The sequence below is a fragment of the Oncorhynchus clarkii genome, chromosome 31 (genome assembly GCF_045791955.1).
Source record: "Oncorhynchus clarkii lewisi isolate Uvic-CL-2024 chromosome 31, UVic_Ocla_1.0, whole genome shotgun sequence".
NCBI lineage: Eukaryota > Metazoa > Chordata > Actinopteri > Salmoniformes > Salmonidae > Oncorhynchus > Oncorhynchus clarkii.
Window position 1 is genome coordinate 30,397,890 of NC_092177.1, and position 19,830 is coordinate 30,417,719.

The 19,830-nt window shown below is 40.9% G+C and overlaps 14 non-coding genes across 14 annotated transcripts; all 14 read left to right on the top strand.

Annotated features, from left to right (window-relative positions):
* Positions 1–211: 211 nt before the first annotated feature.
* On the top strand, positions 212–284 carry trnaa-agc (transfer RNA alanine (anticodon AGC)). The gene has a single exon. It is a non-coding gene; the product is annotated as a tRNA-Ala (tRNA).
* Positions 285–2,316: 2,032 nt separating this feature from the next.
* trnaa-agc (transfer RNA alanine (anticodon AGC)) lies at positions 2,317–2,389 on the top strand. Its single transcript has one exon. It is a non-coding gene; the product is annotated as a tRNA-Ala (tRNA).
* Positions 2,390–2,628: 239 nt separating this feature from the next.
* Positions 2,629–2,701, top strand: trnaa-agc (transfer RNA alanine (anticodon AGC)). Its single transcript has one exon. It is a non-coding gene; the product is annotated as a tRNA-Ala (tRNA).
* A 2,032-nt stretch (positions 2,702–4,733) lies between these two features.
* trnaa-agc (transfer RNA alanine (anticodon AGC)) lies at positions 4,734–4,806 on the top strand. The gene has a single exon. It is a non-coding gene; the product is annotated as a tRNA-Ala (tRNA).
* A 239-nt stretch (positions 4,807–5,045) lies between these two features.
* Positions 5,046–5,118, top strand: trnaa-agc (transfer RNA alanine (anticodon AGC)). The gene has a single exon. It is a non-coding gene; the product is annotated as a tRNA-Ala (tRNA).
* A 2,032-nt stretch (positions 5,119–7,150) lies between these two features.
* Positions 7,151–7,223, top strand: trnaa-agc (transfer RNA alanine (anticodon AGC)). Its single transcript has one exon. It is a non-coding gene; the product is annotated as a tRNA-Ala (tRNA).
* A 2,467-nt stretch (positions 7,224–9,690) lies between these two features.
* Positions 9,691–9,763, top strand: trnaa-agc (transfer RNA alanine (anticodon AGC)). Its single transcript has one exon. It is a non-coding gene; the product is annotated as a tRNA-Ala (tRNA).
* A 2,032-nt stretch (positions 9,764–11,795) lies between these two features.
* Positions 11,796–11,868, top strand: trnaa-agc (transfer RNA alanine (anticodon AGC)). Its single transcript has one exon. It is a non-coding gene; the product is annotated as a tRNA-Ala (tRNA).
* Positions 11,869–12,107: 239 nt separating this feature from the next.
* On the top strand, positions 12,108–12,180 carry trnaa-agc (transfer RNA alanine (anticodon AGC)). The gene has a single exon. It is a non-coding gene; the product is annotated as a tRNA-Ala (tRNA).
* A 2,032-nt stretch (positions 12,181–14,212) lies between these two features.
* Positions 14,213–14,285, top strand: trnaa-agc (transfer RNA alanine (anticodon AGC)). Its single transcript has one exon. It is a non-coding gene; the product is annotated as a tRNA-Ala (tRNA).
* Positions 14,286–14,524: 239 nt separating this feature from the next.
* trnaa-agc (transfer RNA alanine (anticodon AGC)) lies at positions 14,525–14,597 on the top strand. Its single transcript has one exon. It is a non-coding gene; the product is annotated as a tRNA-Ala (tRNA).
* Positions 14,598–16,627: 2,030 nt separating this feature from the next.
* trnaa-agc (transfer RNA alanine (anticodon AGC)) lies at positions 16,628–16,700 on the top strand. Its single transcript has one exon. It is a non-coding gene; the product is annotated as a tRNA-Ala (tRNA).
* A 239-nt stretch (positions 16,701–16,939) lies between these two features.
* trnaa-agc (transfer RNA alanine (anticodon AGC)) lies at positions 16,940–17,012 on the top strand. Its single transcript has one exon. It is a non-coding gene; the product is annotated as a tRNA-Ala (tRNA).
* A 2,334-nt stretch (positions 17,013–19,346) lies between these two features.
* Positions 19,347–19,419, top strand: trnaa-agc (transfer RNA alanine (anticodon AGC)). The gene has a single exon. It is a non-coding gene; the product is annotated as a tRNA-Ala (tRNA).
* The last annotated feature ends 411 nt before the right edge of the window (positions 19,420–19,830 follow it).

Here is a 19,830-nt window from a genome sequence, read left to right on the forward strand (position 1 = left end):
ATTGTTGTTGTAGCTCTGGATACTAACCCAACAATACAACTATTTCCACCTTTGGGCTTACTCCTATCACTACTTCAACCTTTACTGAACTACCATGAAAAATACTTTTAGACAGCTGAAGCAAGCATACTTGTTAAAAAGTATCCTTTCTTATGGACGAGGGATTTGGCAGTGCGGTCATTGAGATTTCATACTTCTTGTTGGAGGCACAGGGGGATTAGCTCAAATGGTAGAGCGCTCGCTTAGCATGCGAGAGGTAGCGGGATCGATGCCCGCATCCTCCAACTATTTAGTTTGGTTCAATCAGCACACGTTGTTGTAGCTCTGGACTGATTTAACTAATCGAAGGATTAGTTAACAAATTGAATCAAGCGTGCTTGTCTGGCTCTAAAATGTGAATGTGTGTTGCTGGGGCAACCTGAGGACTGCAGTTGGGAAACACCAGTGGGAAATACGTAGAGTGTGGTGGCGAGTTGAAATATTGATTCAAAATAGACCAAACAGTAGACGACGCTATCGTGGCTGTTCATAATATATTAGGCTAAGTACTGTTTTATACTCTGCACTTTCAATTGTTGTGAGTTCATGACGTATTTCCCATGTAGTGTTTTAATAGGATAATTTAGGGACAGTTCAAAAATTACTGGGTGAGTGGGGGCTTGTAGCTCTCAAACTCTAGGGGTGTTTTTCCAAACATACTACCATGCTCCACACTCATGCTCCGATTGTATTCTCCACTCCGTTCTCTTGAGTACGTTTTTGTGTGGACGCGAGTGAGGAGAATGCATAAAGCAATACATTTAAGAAGCACTCGCACTCCCCCTACTGTATTACCTCACGCTTCACAGCCCCATTCACTGAACCTCCTTCCAGCCAGGACAATGGCAACAATAGACGAATCAAGATATACACAAAGCAAACGTTTGACGTCACAATTATCAGCTAGATATGTGAATCGTAACAATTTAGCTAGCCAGATAGCTAAACAGGACAAAAATGACCTAAAACGAATAATATGTAAGATAGATGTCAATTCTTCATGGTTACATTAGCTAGCTAACAATGCTTTGTTGCTATCTGGCTAGTTAACAGTACTAGTAGCTAGCCAGTCAGCCCTATTGACTAATTATGGGCTTGCGATCTAAGGTACTTAGGCAGGTAACGTTAAACATGCCGAACAATACCAAATTACTCATGAACCATTAAGAGGGATCCCCATTTAAGTGATTTATTAAAAGGTAAAACAAAAAGAGCAGGAGTCATACATATATTTCTATCTCTATATTTATACATATTGAAAATAATTGGTATGTAGCACAGTTCTCTAGCACATACAAGTGCAAGCTAAGTATCTGAAGTGAACTGCCTTACTGCCTCAACTCCTCTCTAACTACAGACTCCATCACTCTCCATCTTATTATTATCATCTGAAGCTTTGGAAGCCATCGGCCAAGTATGTACCAGATCACCTTGAGTTTATTTGAGTTTTTAAAGCTACTTTGAGATTCTGTGTGTAATGAAAAGTGCTATATAGAATAAATCATAATTATTATTATTTATCCTACAGGGGAGGAGGAGCCCTTGTCATAATGGCTTTGCGATATGATGGACAGCCTTCTTTTTGCTACTAAACAGGTCCTAATATCTTAGTCTGTGTGCCAGTTCATTCTCTCTTTTGACTTTGTTGTGGCAAGCAGAAACACACTGGAATTTAGGAAATCCCACCAAACCACCGAATTATTACTTCAATTAAAGGGACAAATTATGTGGTCGCTTGGGGTAATGCAAAAATCCCCTTTGGTTATCACATGTAGGCACATGTGTAGTTTATGAGACAGATCTTTGATTTAGTAGCTGTTCATTTGTTAGTAAATGTTGGGAGCTGTGACTCTTATTTATTCTACTGGAAGGCTGTCCTCTCCTCTGCTTACAGTAGAAAGGCCTTGGAGCGATCCACTGAGACGCAGTGAGCATAAGCACGACAAAAGACAGGAAAACAGTGACCATGTTTCGGGCGACTAACATGCATTTCCCCACGATCAACTGATCCTAATGTTATTCCACAGACAGCCAGCAGGGGGAACTCCAGACTCGCAGGTTTTTCCGCTATCATACACCCAAAACTCACTAACCCAACAATACAACTATTTCCACCACTGGGCTTACTGCAGTCACTACTTCCACCTTTACTGAACTACCATGAAAAATACTTTTAGACAGCTGAAGCAAGCATACTTTTTAAAAAGTATCCTTACTTATGGACGAGGGATTTGGCAGTGTGGTCATTGAGATTTCATACTTCTTGTTGGATGCACAGGGGGATTAGCTCAAATGGTAGAGCGCTCGCTTAGCATGCGAGAGGTAGCGGGATCGATGCCCGCATCCTCCAACTATTTAGTTTGGTTCAATCAGCACACATTGTTGTTGTAGCTCTGGATACTAACCCAACAATACAACTATTTCCACCTTTGGGCTTACTCCTATCACTACTTCAACCTTTACTGAACTACCATGAAAAATACTTTTAGACAGCTGAAGCAAGCATACTTGTTAAAAAGTATCCTTTCTTATGGACGAGGGATTTGGCAGTGCGGTCATTGAGATTTCATACTTCTTGTTGGAGGCACAGGGGGATTAGCTCAAATGGTAGAGCGCTCGCTTAGCATGCGAGAGGTAGCGGGATCGATGCCCGCATCCTCCAACTATTTAGTTTGGTTCAATCAGCACACGTTGTTGTAGCTCTGGACTGATTTAACTAATCGAAGGATTAGTTAACAAATTGAATCAAGCGTGCTTGTCTGGCTCTAAAATGTGAATGTGTGTTGCTGGGGCAACCTGAGGACTGCAGTTGGGAAACACCAGTGGGAAATACGTAGAGTGTGGTGGCGAGTTGAAATATTGATTCAAAATAGACCAAACAGTAGACGACGCTATCGTGGCTGTTCATAATATATTAGGCTAAGTACTGTTTTATACTCTGCACTTTCAATTGTTGTGAGTTCATGACGTATTTCCCATGTAGTGTTTTAATAGGATAATTTAGGGACAGTTCAAAAATTACTGGGTGAGTGGGGGCTTGTAGCTCTCAAACTCTAGGGGTGTTTTTCCAAACATACTACCATGCTCCACACTCATGCTCCGATTGTATTCTCCACTCCGTTCTCTTGAGTACGTTTTTGTGTGGACGCGAGTGAGGAGAATGCATAAAGCAATACATTTAAGAAGCACTCGCACTCCCCCTACTGTATTACCTCACGCTTCACAGCCCCATTCACTGAACCTCCTTCCAGCCAGGACAATGGCAACAATAGACGAATCAAGATATACACAAAGCAAACGTTTGACGTCACAATTATCAGCTAGATATGTGAATCGTAACAATTTAGCTAGCCAGATAGCTAAACAGGACAAAAATGACCTAAAACGAATAATATGTAAGATAGATGTCAATTCTTCATGGTTACATTAGCTAGCTAACAATGCTTTGTTGCTATCTGGCTAGTTAACAGTACTAGTAGCTAGCCAGTCAGCCCTATTGACTAATTATGGGCTTGCGATCTAAGGTACTTAGGCAGGTAACGTTAAACATGCCGAACAATACCAAATTACTCATGAACCATTAAGAGGGATCCCCATTTAAGTGATTTATTAAAAGGTAAAACAAAAAGAGCAGGAGTCATACATATATTTCTATCTCTATATTTATACATATTGAAAATAATTGGTATGTAGCACAGTTCTCTAGCACATACAAGTGCAAGCTAAGTATCTGAAGTGAACTGCCTTACTGCCTCAACTCCTCTCTAACTACAGACTCCATCACTCTCCATCTTATTATTATCATCTGAAGCTTTGGAAGCCATCGGCCAAGTATGTACCAGATCACCTTGAGTTTATTTGAGTTTTTAAAGCTACTTTGAGATTCTGTGTGTAATGAAAAGTGCTATATAGAATAAATCATAATTATTATTATTTATCCTACAGGGGAGGAGGAGCCCTTGTCATAATGGCTTTGCGATATGATGGACAGCCTTCTTTTTGCTACTAAACAGGTCCTAATATCTTAGTCTGTGTGCCAGTTCATTCTCTCTTTTGACTTTGTTGTGGCAAGCAGAAACACACTGGAATTTAGGAAATCCCACCAAACCACCGAATTATTACTTCAATTAAAGGGACAAATTATGTGGTCGCTTGGGGTAATGCAAAAATCCCCTTTGGTTATCACATGTAGGCACATGTGTAGTTTATGAGACAGATCTTTGATTTAGTAGCTGTTCATTTGTTAGTAAATGTTGGGAGCTGTGACTCTTATTTATTCTACTGGAAGGCTGTCCTCTCCTCTGCTTACAGTAGAAAGGCCTTGGAGCGATCCACTGAGACGCAGTGAGCATAAGCACGACAAAAGACAGGAAAACAGTGACCATGTTTCGGGCGACTAACATGCATTTCCCCACGATCAACTGATCCTAATGTTATTCCACAGACAGCCAGCAGGGGGAACTCCAGACTCGCAGGTTTTTCCGCTATCATACACCCAAAACTCACTAACCCAACAATACAACTATTTCCACCACTGGGCTTACTGCAGTCACTACTTCCACCTTTACTGAACTACCATGAAAAATACTTTTAGACAGCTGAAGCAAGCATACTTTTTAAAAAGTATCCTTACTTATGGACGAGGGATTTGGCAGTGTGGTCATTGAGATTTCATACTTCTTGTTGGATGCACAGGGGGATTAGCTCAAATGGTAGAGCGCTCGCTTAGCATGCGAGAGGTAGCGGGATCGATGCCCGCATCCTCCAACTATTTAGTTTGGTTCAATCAGCACACATTGTTGTTGTAGCTCTGGATACTAACCCAACAATACAACTATTTCCACCTTTGGGCTTACTCCTATCACTACTTCAACCTTTACTGAACTACCATGAAAAATACTTTTAGACAGCTGAAGCAAGCATACTTGTTAAAAAGTATCCTTTCTTATGGACGAGGGATTTGGCAGTGCGGTCATTGAGATTTCATACTTCTTGTTGGAGGCACAGGGGGATTAGCTCAAATGGTAGAGCGCTCGCTTAGCATGCGAGAGGTAGCGGGATCGATGCCCGCATCCTCCAACTATTTAGTTTGGTTCAATCAGCACACGTTGTTGTAGCTCTGGACTGATTTAACTAATCGAAGGATTAGTTAACAAATTGAATCAAGCGTGCTTGTCTGGCTCTAAAATGTGAATGTGTGTTGCTGGGGCAACCTGAGGACTGCAGTTGGGAAACACCAGTGGGAAATACGTAGAGTGTGGTGGCGAGTTGAAATATTGATTCAAAATAGACCAAACAGTAGACGACGCTATCGTGGCTGTTCATAATATATTAGGCTAAGTACTGTTTTATACTCTGCACTTTCAATTGTTGTGAGTTCATGACGTATTTCCCATGTAGTGTTTTAATAGGATAATTTAGGGACAGTTCAAAAATTACTGGGTGAGTGGGGGCTTGTAGCTCTCAAACTCTAGGGGTGTTTTTCCAAACATACTACCATGCTCCACACTCATGCTCCGATTGTATTCTCCACTCCGTTCTCTTGAGTACGTTTTTGTGTGGACGCGAGTGAGGAGAATGCATAAAGCAATACATTTAAGAAGCACTCGCACTCCCCCTACTGTATTACCTCACGCTTCACAGCCCCATTCACTGAACCTCCTTCCAGCCAGGACAATGGCAACAATAGACGAATCAAGATATACACAAAGCAAACGTTTGACGTCACAATTATCAGCTAGATATGTGAATCGTAACAATTTAGCTAGCCAGATAGCTAAACAGGACAAAAATGACCTAAAACGAATAATATGTAAGATAGATGTCAATTCTTCATGGTTACATTAGCTAGCTAACAATGCTTTGTTGCTATCTGGCTAGTTAACAGTACTAGTAGCTAGCCAGTCAGCCCTATTGACTAATTATGGGCTTGCGATCTAAGGTACTTAGGCAGGTAACGTTAAACATGCCGAACAATACCAAATTACTCATGAACCATTAAGAGGGATCCCCATTTAAGTGATTTATTAAAAGGTAAAACAAAAAGAGCAGGAGTCATACATATATTTCTATCTCTATATTTATACATATTGAAAATAATTGGTATGTAGCACAGTTCTCTAGCACATACAAGTGCAAGCTAAGTATCTGAAGTGAACTGCCTTACTGCCTCAACTCCTCTCTAACTACAGACTCCATCACTCTCCATCTTATTATTATCATCTGAAGCTTTGGAAGCCATCGGCCAAGTATGTACCAGATCACCTTGAGTTTATTTGAGTTTTTAAAGCTACTTTGAGATTCTGTGTGTAATGAAAAGTGCTATATAGAATAAATCATAATTATTATTATTTATCCTACAGGGGAGGAGGAGCCCTTGTCATAATGGCTTTGCGATATGATGGACAGCCTTCTTTTTGCTACTAAACAGGTCCTAATATCTTAGTCTGTGTGCCAGTTCATTCTCTCTTTTGACTTTGTTGTGGCAAGCAGAAACACACTGGAATTTAGGAAATCCCACCAAACCACCGAATTATTACTTCAATTAAAGGGACAAATTATGTGGTCGCTTGGGGTAATGCAAAAATCCCCTTTGGTTATCACATGTAGGCACATGTGTAGTTTATGAGACAGATCTTTGATTTAGTAGCTGTTCATTTGTTAGTAAATGTTGGGAGCTGTGACTCTTATTTATTCTACTGGAAGGCTGTCCTCTCCTCTGCTTACAGTAGAAAGGCCTTGGAGCGATCCACTGAGACGCAGTGAGCATAAGCACGACAAAAGACAGGAAAACAGTGACCATGTTTCGGGCGACTAACATGCATTTCCCCACGATCAACTGATCCTAATGTTATTCCACAGACAGCCAGCAGGGGGAACTCCAGACTCGCAGGTTTTTCCGCTATCATACACCCAAAACTCACTAACCCAACAATACAACTATTTCCACCACTGGGCTTACTGCAGTCACTACTTCCACCTTTACTGAACTACCATGAAAAATACTTTTAGACAGCTGAAGCAAGCATACTTTTTAAAAAGTATCCTTACTTATGGACGAGGGATTTGGCAGTGTGGTCATTGAGATTTCATACTTCTTGTTGGAGGCACAGGGGGATTAGCTCAAATGGTAGAGCGCTCGCTTAGCATGCGAGAGGTAGCGGGATCGATGCCCGCATCCTCCAACTATTTAGTTTGGTTCAATCAGCACACATTGTTGTTGTAGCTCTGGATACTAACCCAACAATACAACTATTTCCACCTTTGGGCTTACTCCTATCACTACTTCAACCTTTACTGAACTACCATGAAAAATACTTTTAACTAATCTTGTTAAAAAGTAAGGATTAGTGCGGTCAACAAATTTAGAATCAAGCGTGCTTGTCTCCAACTATTTAGTTTGCTCTAAAATGTGAATGTGTGTTGCTGGGTGAATGTGTGTTGCAACCTGAGGACTGCAGTTGGGAAACACCAGTGGGAAATACGTAGAGTGTGGTGGCGAGTTGAAATATTGATTCAAAATAGACCAAACAGTAGACGACGCTATCGTGGCTGTTCATAATATATTAGGCTAAGTACTGTTTTATACTCTGCACTTTCAATTGTTGTGAGTTCATGACGTATTTCCCATGTAGTGTTTTAATAGGATAATTTAGGGACAGTTCAAAAATTACTGGGTGAGTGGGGGCTTGTAGCTCTCAAACTCTAGGGGTGTTTTTCCAAACATACTACCATGCTCCACACTCATGCTCCGATTGTATTCTCCACTCCGTTCTCTTGAGTACGTTTTTGTGTGGACGCGAGTGAGGAGAATGCATAAAGCAATACATTTAAGAAGCACTCGCACTCCCCCTACTGTATTACCTCACGCTTCACAGCCCCATTCACTGAACCTCCTTCCAGCCAGGACAATGGCAACAATAGACGAATCAAGATATACACAAAGCAAACGTTTGACGTCACAATTATCAGCTAGATATGTGAATCGTAACAATTTAGCTAGCCAGATAGCTAAACAGGACAAAAATGACCTAAAACGAATAATATGTAAGATAGATGTCAATTCTTCATGGTTACATTAGCTAGCTAACAATGCTTTGTTGCTATCTGGCTAGTTAACAGTACTAGTAGCTAGCCAGTCAGCCCTATTGACTAATTATGGGCTTGCGATCTAAGGTACTTAGGCAGGTAACGTTAAACATGCCGAACAATACCAAATTACTCATGAACCATTAAGAGGGATCCCCATTTAAGTGATTTATTAAAAGGTAAAACAAAAAGAGCAGGAGTCATACATATATTTCTATCTCTATATTTATACATATTGAAAATAATTGGTATGTAGCACAGTTCTCTAGCACATACAAGTGCAAGCTAAGTATCTGAAGTGAACTGCCTTACTGCCTCAACTCCTCTCTAACTACAGACTCCATCACTCTCCATCTTATTATTATCATCTGAAGCTTTGGAAGCCATCGGCCAAGTATGTACCAGATCACCTTGAGTTTATTTGAGTTTTTAAAGCTACTTTGAGATTCTGTGTGTAATGAAAAGTGCTATATAGAATAAATCATAATTATTATTATTTATCCTACAGGGGAGGAGGAGCCCTTGTCATAATGGCTTTGCGATATGATGGACAGCCTTCTTTTTGCTACTAAACAGGTCCTAATATCTTAGTCTGTGTGCCAGTTCATTCTCTCTTTTGACTTTGTTGTGGCAAGCAGAAACACACTGGAATTTAGGAAATCCCACCAAACCACCGAATTATTACTTCAATTAAAGGGACAAATTATGTGGTCGCTTGGGGTAATGCAAAAATCCCCTTTGGTTATCACATGTAGGCACATGTGTAGTTTATGAGACAGATCTTTGATTTAGTAGCTGTTCATTTGTTAGTAAATGTTGGGAGCTGTGACTCTTATTTATTCTACTGGAAGGCTGTCCTCTCCTCTGCTTACAGTAGAAAGGCCTTGGAGCGATCCACTGAGACGCAGTGAGCATAAGCACGACAAAAGACAGGAAAACAGTGACCATGTTTCGGGCGACTAACATGCATTTCCCCACGATCAACTGATCCTAATGTTATTCCACAGACAGCCAGCAGGGGGAACTCCAGACTCGCAGGTTTTTCCGCTATCATACACCCAAAACTCACTAACCCAACAATACAACTATTTCCACCACTGGGCTTACTGCAGTCACTACTTCCACCTTTACTGAACTACCATGAAAAATACTTTTAGACATGAAGCAAGCATACTTTTTAAAAAGTATCCTTACTTATGGACGAGGGATTTGGCAGTGTGGTCATTGAGATTTCATACTTCTTGTTGGATGCACAGGGGGATTAGCTCAAATGGTAGAGCGCTCGCTTAGCATGCGAGAGGTAGCGGGATATCCCGCATCCTCCAACTATTTAGTTTGGTTCAATCAGCACACATTGTTGTTGTAGCTCTGGATACTAACCCAACAATACAACTATTTCCACCTTTGGGCTTACTCCTATCACTACTTCAACCTTTACTGAACTACCATGAAAAATACTTTTAGACAGCTGAAGCAAGCATACTTGTTAAAAAGTATCCTTTCTTATGGACGAGGGATTTGGCAGTGCGGTCATTGAGATTTCATACTTCTTGTTGAGGCACAGGGGGATTAGCTCAAATGGTAGAGCGCTCGCTTAGCATGCGAGAGGTAGCGGGATCGATGCCCGCATCCTCCAACTATTTAGTTTGGTTCAATCAGCACACGTTGTTGTAGCTCTGGACTGATTTAACTAATCGAAGGATTAGTTAACAAATTGAATCAAGCGTGCTTGTCTGGCTCTAAAATGTGAATGTGTGTTGCTGGGGCAACCTGAGGACTGCAGTTGGGAAACACCAGTGGGAAATACGTAGAGTGTGGTGGCGAGTTGAAATATTGATTCAAAATAGACCAAACAGTAGACGACGCTATCGTGGCTGTTCATAATATATTAGGCTAAGTACTGTTTTATACTCTGCACTTTCAATTGTTGTGAGTTCATGACGTATTTCCCATGTAGTGTTTTAATAGGATAATTTAGGGACAGTTCAAAAATTACTGGGTGAGTGGGGGCTTGTAGCTCTCAAACTCTAGGGGTGTTTTTCCAAACATACTACCATGCTCCACACTCATGCTCCGATTGTATTCTCCACTCCGTTCTCTTGAGTACGTTTTTGTGTGGACGCGAGTGAGGAGAATGCATAAAGCAATACATTTAAGAAGCACTCGCACTCCCCCTACTGTATTACCTCACGCTTCACAGCCCCATTCACTGAACCTCCTTCCAGCCAGGACAATGGCAACAATAGACGAATCAAGATATACACAAAGCAAACGTTTGACGTCACAATTATCAGCTAGATATGTGAATCGTAACAATTTAGCTAGCCAGATAGCTAAACAGGACAAAAATGACCTAAAACGAATAATATGTAAGATAGATGTCAATTCTTCATGGTTACATTAGCTAGCTAACAATGCTTTGTTGCTATCTGGCTAGTTAACAGTACTAGTAGCTAGCCAGTCAGCCCTATTGACTAATTATGGGCTTGCGATCTAAGGTACTTAGGCAGGTAACGTTAAACATGCCGAACAATACCAAATTACTCATGAACCATTAAGAGGGATCCCCATTTAAGTGATTTATTAAAAGGTAAAACAAAAAGAGCAGGAGTCATACATATATTTCTATCTCTATATTTATACATATTGAAAATAATTGGTATGTAGCACAGTTCTCTAGCACATACAAGTGCAAGCTAAGTATCTGAAGTGAACTGCCTTACTGCCTCAACTCCTCTCTAACTACAGACTCCATCACTCTCCATCTTATTATTATCATCTGAAGCTTTGGAAGCCATCGGCCAAGTATGTACCAGATCACCTTGAGTTTATTTGAGTTTTTAAAGCTACTTTGAGATTCTGTGTGTAATGAAAAGTGCTATATAGAATAAATCATAATTATTATTATTTATCCTACAGGGGAGGAGGAGCCCTTGTCATAATGGCTTTGCGATATGATGGACAGCCTTCTTTTTGCTACTAAACAGGTCCTAATATCTTAGTCTGTGTGCCAGTTCATTCTCTCTTTTGACTTTGTTGTGGCAAGCAGAAACACACTGGAATTTAGGAAATCCCACCAAACCACCGAATTATTACTTCAATTAAAGGGACAAATTATGTGGTCGCTTGGGGTAATGCAAAAATCCCCTTTGGTTATCACATGTAGGCACATGTGTAGTTTATGAGACAGATCTTTGATTTAGTAGCTGTTCATTTGTTAGTAAATGTTGGGAGCTGTGACTCTTATTTATTCTACTGGAAGGCTGTCCTCTCCTCTGCTTACAGTAGAAAGGCCTTGGAGCGATCCACTGAGACGCAGTGAGCATAAGCACGACAAAAGACAGGAAAACAGTGACCATGTTTCGGGCGACTAACATGCATTTCCCCACGATCAACTGATCCTAATGTTATTCCACAGACAGCCAGCAGGGGGAACTCCAGACTCGCAGGTTTTTCCGCTATCATACACCCAAAACTCACTAACCCAACAATACAACTATTTCCACCACTGGGCTTACTGCAGTCACTACTTCCACCTTTACTGAACTACCATGAAAAATACTTTTAGACAGCTGAAGCAAGCATACTTTTTAAAAAGTATCCTTACTTATGGACGAGGGATTTGGCAGTGTGGTCATTGAGATTTCATACTTCTTGTTGGATGCACAGGGGGATTAGCTCAAATGGTAGAGCGCTCGCTTAGCATGCGAGAGGTAGCGGGATCGATGCCCGCATCCTCCAACTATTTAGTTTGGTTCAATCAGCACACATTGTTGTTGTAGCTCTGGATACTAACCCAACAATACAACTATTTCCACCTTTGGGCTTACTCCTATCACTACTTCAACCTTTACTGAACTACCATGAAAAATACTTTTAGACAGCTGAAGCAAGCATACTTGTTAAAAAGTATCCTTTCTTATGGACGAGGGATTTGGCAGTGCGGTCATTGAGATTTCATACTTCTTGTTGGAGGCACAGGGGGATTAGCTCAAATGGTAGAGCGCTCGCTTAGCATGCGAGAGGTAGCGGGATCGATGCCCGCATCCTCCAACTATTTAGTTTGGTTCAATCAGCACACGTTGTTGTAGCTCTGGACTGATTTAACTAATCGAAGGATTAGTTAACAAATTGAATCAAGCGTGCTTGTCTGGCTCTAAAATGTGAATGTGTGTTGCTGGGGCAACCTGAGGACTGCAGTTGGGAAACACCAGTGGGAAATACGTAGAGTGTGGTGGCGAGTTGAAATATTGATTCAAAATAGACCAAACAGTAGACGACGCTATCGTGGCTGTTCATAATATATTAGGCTAAGTACTGTTTTATACTCTGCACTTTCAATTGTTGTGAGTTCATGACGTATTTCCCATGTAGTGTTTTAATAGGATAATTTAGGGACAGTTCAAAAATTACTGGGTGAGTGGGGGCTTGTAGCTCTCAAACTCTAGGGGTGTTTTTCCAAACATACTACCATGCTCCACACTCATGCTCCGATTGTATTCTCCACTCCGTTCTCTTGAGTAAGTTTTTGTGTGGACGCGAGTGAGGAGAATGCATAAAGCAATACATTTAAGAAGCACTCGCACTCCCCCTACTGTATTACCTCACGCTTCACAGCCCCATTCACTGAACCTCCTTCCAGCCAGGACAATGGCAACAATAGACGAATCAAGATATACACAAAGCAAACGTTTGACGTCACAATTATCAGCTAGATATGTGAATCGTAACAATTTAGCTAGCCAGATAGCTAAACAGGACAAAAATGACCTAAAACGAATAATATGTAAGATAGATGTCAATTCTTCATGGTTACATTAGCTAGCTAACAATGCTTTGTTGCTATCTGGCTAGTTAACAGTACTAGTAGCTAGCCAGTCAGCCCTATTGACTAATTATGGGCTTGCGATCTAAGGTACTTAGGCAGGTAACGTTAAACATGCCGAACAATACCAAATTACTCATGAACCATTAAGAGGGATCCCCATTTAAGTGATTTATTAAAAGGTAAAACAAAAAGAGCAGGAGTCATACATATATTTCTATCTCTATATTTATACATATTGAAAATAATTGGTATGTAGCACAGTTCTCTAGCACATACAAGTGCAAGCTAAGTATCTGAAGTGAACTGCCTTACTGCCTCAACTCCTCTCTAACTACAGACTCCATCACTCTCCATCTTATTATTATCATCTGAAGCTTTGGAAGCCATCGGCCAAGTATGTACCAGATCACCTTGAGTTTATTTGAGTTTTTAAAGCTACTTTGAGATTCTGTGTGTAATGAAAAGTGCTATATAGAATAAATCATAATTATTATTATTTATCCTACAGGGGAGGAGGAGCCCTTGTCATAATGGCTTTGCGATATGATGGACAGCCTTCTTTTTGCTACTAAACAGGTCCTAATATCTTAGTCTGTGTGCCAGTTCATTCTCTCTTTTGACTTTGTTGTGGCAAGCAGAAACACACTGGAATTTAGGAAATCCCACCAAACCACCGAATTATTACTTCAATTAAAGGGACAAATTATGTGGTCGCTTGGGGTAATGCAAAAATCCCCTTTGGTTATCACATGTAGGCACATGTGTAGTTTATGAGACAGATCTTTGATTTAGTAGCTGTTCATTTGTTAGTAAATGTTGGGAGCTGTGACTCTTATTTATTCTACTGGAAGGCTGTCCTCTCCTCTGCTTACAGTAGAAAGGCCTTGGAGCGATCCACTGAGACGCAGTGAGCATAAGCACGACAAAAGACAGGAAAACAGTGACCATGTTTCGGGCGACTAACATGCATTTCCCCACGATCAACTGATCCTAATGTTATTCCACAGACAGCCAGCAGGGGGAACTCCAGACTCGCAGGTTTTTCTGCTATCATACACCCAAAACTCACTAACCCAACAATACAACTATTTCCACCACTGGGCTTACTGCAGTCACTACTTCCACCTTTACTGAACTACCATGAAAAATACTTTTAGACAGCTGAAGCAAGCATACTTTTTAAAAAGTATCCTTACTTATGGACGAGGGATTTGGCAGTGTGGTCATTGAGATTTCATACTTCTTGTTGGATGCACAGGGGGATTAGCTCAAATGGTAGAGCGCTTGCTTAGCATGCGAGAGGTAGCGGGATCGATGCCCGCATCCTCCAACTATTTAGTTTGGTTCAATCAGCACACATTGTTGTTGTAGCTCTGGATACTAACCCAACAATACAACTATTTCCACCACTGGGCTTACTCCTATCACTACTTCAACCTTTACTGAACTACCATGAAAAATACTTTTAGACAGCTGAAGCAAGCATACTTGTTAAAAAGTATCCTTTCTTATGGACGAGGGATTTGGCAGTGCGGTCATTGAGATTTCATACTTCTTGTTGGAGGCACAGGGGGATTAGCTCAAATGGTAGAGCGCTCGCTTAGCATGCGAGAGGTAGCGGGATCGATGCCCGCATCCTCCAACTATTTAGTTTGGTTCAATCAGCACACGTTGTTGTAGCTCTGGACTGATTTAACTAATCGAAGGATTAGTTAACAAATTGAATCAAGCGTGCTTGTCTGGCTCTAAAATGTGAATGTGTGTTGCTGGGGCAACCTGAGGACTGCAGTTGGGAAACACCAGTGGGAAATACGTAGAGTGTGGTGGCGAGTTGAAATATTGATTCAAAATAGACCAAACAGTAGACGACGCTATCGTGGCTGTTCATAATATATTAGGCTAAGTACTGTTTTATACTCTGCACTTTCAATTGTTGTGAGTTCATGACGTATTTCCCATGTAGTGTTTTAATAGGATAATTTAGGGACAGTTCAAAAATTACTGGGTGAGTGGGGGCTTGTAGCTCTCAAACTCTAGGGGTGTTTTTCCAAACATACTACCATGCTCCACACTCATGCTCCGATTGTATTCTCCACTCCGTTCTCTTGAGTACGTTTTTGTGTGGACGCGAGTGAGGAGAATGCATAAAGCAATACATTTAAGAAGCACTCGCACTCCCCCTACTGTATTACCTCACGCTTCACAGCCCCATTCACTGAACCTCCTTCCAGCCAGGACAATGGCAACAATAGACGAATCAAGATATACACAAAGCAAACGTTTGACGTCACAATTATCAGCTAGATATGTGAATCGTAACAATTTAGCTAGCCAGATAGCTAAACAGGACAAAAATGACCTAAAACGAATAATATGTAAGATAGATGTCAATTCTTCATGGTTACATTAGCTAGCTAACAATGCTTTGTTGCTATCTGGCTAGTTAACAGTACTAGTAGCTAGCCAGTCAGCCCTATTGACTAATTATGGGCTTGCGATCTAAGGTACTTAGGCAGGTAACGTTAAACATGCCGAACAATACCAAATTACTCATGAACCATTAAGAGGGATCCCCATTTAAGTGATTTATTAAAAGGTAAAACAAAAAGAGCAGGAGTCATACATATATTTCTATCTCTATATTTATACATATTGAAAATAATTGGTATGTAGCACAGTTCTCTAGCACATACAAGTGCAAGCTAAGTATCTGAAGTGAACTGCCTTACTGCCTCAACTCCTCTCTAACTACAGACTCCATCACTCTCCATCTTATTATTATCATCTGAAGCTTTGGAAGCCATCGGCCAAGTATGTACCAGATCACCTTGAGTTTATTTGAGTTTTTAAAGCTACTTTGAGATTCTGTGTGTAATGAAAAGTGCTATATAGAATAAATCATAATTATTATTATTTATCCTACAGGGGAGGAGGAGCCCTTGTCATAATGGCTTTGCGATATGATGGACAGCCTTCTTTTTGCTACTAAACAGGTCCTAATATCTTAGTCTGTGTGCCAGTTCATTCTCTCTTTTGACTTTGTTGTGGCAAGCAGAAACACACTGGAATTTAGGAAATCCCACCAAACCACCGAATTATTACTTCAATTAAAGGGACAAATTATGTGGTCGCTTGGGGTAATGCAAAAATCCCCTTTGGTTATCACATGTAGGCACATGTGTAGTTTATGAGACAGATCTTTGATTTAGTAGCTGTTCATTTGTTAGTAAATGTTGGGAGCTGTGACTCTTATTTATTCTACTGGAAGGCTGTCCTCTCCTCTGCTTACAGTAGAAAGGCCTTGGAGCGATCCACTGAGACGCAGTGAGCATAAGCACGACAAAAGACAGGAAAACAGTGACCATGTTTCGGGCGACTAACATGCATTTCCCCACGATCAACTGATCCTAATGTTATTCCACAGACAGCCAGCAGGGGGAACTCCAGACTCGCAGGTTTTTCTGCTATCATACACCCAAAACTCACTAACCCAACAATACAACTATTTCCACCACTGGGCTTACTGCAGTCACTACTTCCACCTTTACTGAACTACCATGAAAAATACTTTTAGACAGCTGACAAGCATACTTTTTAAAAAGTATCCTTACTTATGGACGAGGGATTTGGCAGTGTGGTCATTGAGATTTCATACTTCTTGTTGGATGCACAGGGGGATTAGCTCAAATGGTAGAGCGCTTGCTTAGCATGCGAGAGGTAGCGGGATCGATGCCCGCATCCTCCAACTATTTAGTTTGGTTCAATCAGCACACATTGTTGTTGTAGCTCTGGATACTAACCCAACAATACAACTATTTCCACCTTTGGGCTTACTCCTATCACTACTTCAACCTTTACTGAACTACCATGAAAAATACTTTTAGACAGCTGAAGCAAGCATACTTGTTAAAAAGTATCCTTTCTTATGGACGAGGGATTTGGCAGTGCGGTCATTGAGATTTCATACTTCTTGTTGGAGGCACAGGGGGATTAGCTCAAATGGTAGAGCGCTCGCTTAGCATGCGAGAGGTAGCGGGATCGATGCCCGCATCCTCCAACTATTTAGTTTGGTTCAATCAGCACACGTTGTTGTAGCTCTGGACTGATTTAACTAATCGAAGGATTAGTTAACAAATTGAATCAAGCGTGCTTGTCTGGCTCTAAAATGTGAATGTGTGTTGCTGGGGCAACCTGAGGACTGCAGTTGGGAAACACCAGTGGGAAATACGTAGAGTGTGGTGGCGAGTTGAAATATTGATTCAAAATAGACCAAACAGTAGACGACGCTATCGTGGCTGTTCATAATATATTAGGCTAAGTACTGTTTTATACTCTGCACTTTCAATTGTTGTGAGTTCATGACGTATTTCCCATGTAGTGTTTTAATAGGATAATTTAGGGACAGTTCAAAAATTACTGGGTGAGTGGGGGCTTGTAGCTCTCAAACTCTAGGGGTGTTTTTCCAAACATACTACCATGCTCCACACTCATGCTCCGATTGTATTCTCCACTCCGTTCTCTTGAGTACGTTTTTGTGTGGACGCGAGTGAGGAGAATGCATAAAGCAATACATTTAAGAAGCACTCGCACTCCCCCTACTGTATTACCTCACGCTTCACAGCCCCATTCACTGAACCTCCTTCCAGCCAGGACAATGGCAACAATAGACGAATCAAGATATACACAAAGCAAACGTTTGACGTCACAATTATCAGCTAGATATGTGAATCGTAACAATTTAGCTAGCCAGATAGCTAAACAGGACAAAAATGACCTAAAACGAATAATATGTAAGATAGATGTCAATTCTTCATGGTTACATTAGCTAGCTAACAATGCTTTGTTGCTATCTGGCTAGTTAACAGTACTAGTAGCTAGCCAGTCAGCCCTATTGACTAATTATGGGCTTGCGATCTAAGGTACTTAGGCAGGTAACGTTAAACATGCCGAACAATACCAAATTACTCATGAACCATTAAGAGGGATCCCCATTTAAGTGATTTATTAAAAGGTAAAACAAAAAGAGCAGGAGTCATACATATATTTCTATCTCTATATTTATACATATTGAAAATAATTGGTATGTAGCACAGTTCTCTAGCACATACAAGTGCAAGCTAAGTATCTGAAGTGAACTGCCTTACTGCCTCAACTCCTCTCTAACTACAGACTCCATCACTCTCCATCTTATTATTATCATCTGAAGCTTTGGAAGCCATCGGCCAAGTATGTACCAGATCACCTTGAGTTTATTTGAGTTTTTAAAGCTACTTTGAGATTCTGTGTGTAATGAAAAGTGCTATATAGAATAAATCATAATTATTATTATTTATCCTACAGGGGAGGAGGAGCCCTTGTCATAATGGCTTTGCGATATGATGGACAGCCTTCTTTTTGCTACTAAACAGGTCCTAATATCTTAGTCTGTGTGCCAGTTCATTCTCTCTTTTGACTTTGTTGTGGCAAGCAGAAACACACTGGAATTTAGGAAATCCCACCAAACCACCGAATTATTACTTCAATTAAAGGGACAAATTATGTGGTCGCTTGGGGTAATGCAAAAATCCCCTTTGGTTATCACATGTGTAGTTTATGAGACAGATCTTTGATTTAGTAGCTGTTCATTTGTTAGTAAATGTTGGGAGCTGTGACTCTTATTTATTCTACTGGAAGGCTGTCCTCTCCTCTGCTTACAGTAGAAAGGCCTTGGAGCGATCCACTGAGACGCAGTGAGCATAAGCACGACAAAAGACAGGAAAACAGTGACCATGTTTCGGGCGACTAACATGCATTTCCCCACGATCAACTGATCCTAATGTTATTCCACAGACAGCCAGCAGGGGGAACTCCAGACTCGCAGGTTTTTCTGCTATCATACACCCAAAACTCACTAACCCAACAATACAACTATTTCCACCACTGGGCTTACTGCAGTCACTACTTCAACCTTTACTGAACTACCATGAAAAATACTTTTAGACAGCTGAAGCAAGCATACTTTTTAAAAAGTATCCTTACTTATGGACGAGGGATTTGGCAGTGTGGTCATTGAGATTTCATACTTCTTGTTGGAGGCACAGGGGGATTAGCTCAAATGGTAGAGTGCTCGCTTAGCATGCGAGAGGTAGTGGGATCGATGCCCGCATCCTCCAACTATTTAGTTTGGTTCAATCAGCACACATTGTTGTTGTAGCTCTGGATACTAACCCAACAATACAACCATTTCCACCACTGGGCTTACTCCTATCACTACTTCAACCTTTACTGAACTACCATGAAAAATACTTTTAGACAGCTGAAGCAAGCATACTTTTTAAAAAGTATCCTTTCTTATGGACGAGGGATTTGGCAGTGCGGTCATTGAGATTTCATACTTCTTGTTGGAGGCACAGGGGGATTAGCTCAAATGGTAGAGCGCTCGCTTAGCATGTGAGAGGTAGCGGGATCGATGCCCGCATCCTCCAACTATTTAGTTTGGTTCAATCAGCACACGTTGTTGTATCTCTGGACTGATTTAACTAATCGAAGGATTAGTTAACAAATTGAATCAAGCGTGCTTGTCTGGCTCTAAAATGTGAATGTGTGTTGCTGGGGCAACCTGAGAACTGCAGTTGGGAAACACCAGTGGAAGGTAGAGTGTGGTGGCGAGTTGAAATATTGATTCAAAATAGACCTACCAGTAGACAACGCTATCGTGGCTGTTAATAATATATTAGGCTAAGTACTGTTTTATACTCTGCACTTTCAATTGTTGTGAGTTCATGACGTATTTCCCATGTAGTGTTTTAATAGAATAATTTAGGGACAGTTCAAAAATTACTGGGTGAGTGGGGGCTTGTAGCTCTCAAACTCTAGGGGTGTTTTTCCAAACATAC